General features: G+C 46.7%; 1 protein-coding gene across 1 annotated transcript in view; it reads left to right on the top strand.

Annotated features, from left to right (window-relative positions):
* The window catches only part of ctdspl2a (CTD (carboxy-terminal domain, RNA polymerase II, polypeptide A) small phosphatase like 2a), a 9,457-nt gene that overhangs the window by 628 nt on the left and 8,469 nt on the right, over positions 1-360 (top strand). The window lies entirely within an intron of this gene.

Below are 360 nucleotides of genomic sequence, written 5' to 3'. Positions count from 1 at the left end.
AAAAACCGATAGATTCATTCACCGGACATGTGTAAATAGTGGGGCACACAAACTCGTAGTTTTATCCTACAACGTGAGATGTGAGCGTCAACCCAGCGGTGGGGCTTTCTGCTGCTACATTAGCGGTGTTATACAGCCTGTCCGATGTTACATAACGACAGTCAGCGGCGCTGTTTGTGCCACCAAATCAACATTTAACTAATAAAGCCGCAGCGTAATTGAGCAAACACACATCCAGAGCAGCGACAGATTCAGGGCCTCGTATTTCCCCGTTACCAGTAATGTTTATCACGTACACCGCCCACTGCACTCACCCGTCTGCCTGTATTTAATAACGTTATATACTGTGACAACCAAAGG

Source organism: Morone saxatilis, unplaced genomic scaffold, assembly GCF_004916995.1.
Source record: "Morone saxatilis isolate NCDOM2014 unplaced genomic scaffold, NCSU_SB_2.0 Contig2, whole genome shotgun sequence".
Classification (NCBI taxonomy): Eukaryota; Metazoa; Chordata; class Actinopteri; family Moronidae; genus Morone; species Morone saxatilis.
The sequence above is the reverse complement of the archived record's forward strand: the minus strand, read 5'-3'. Positions and strand labels throughout refer to the sequence as shown.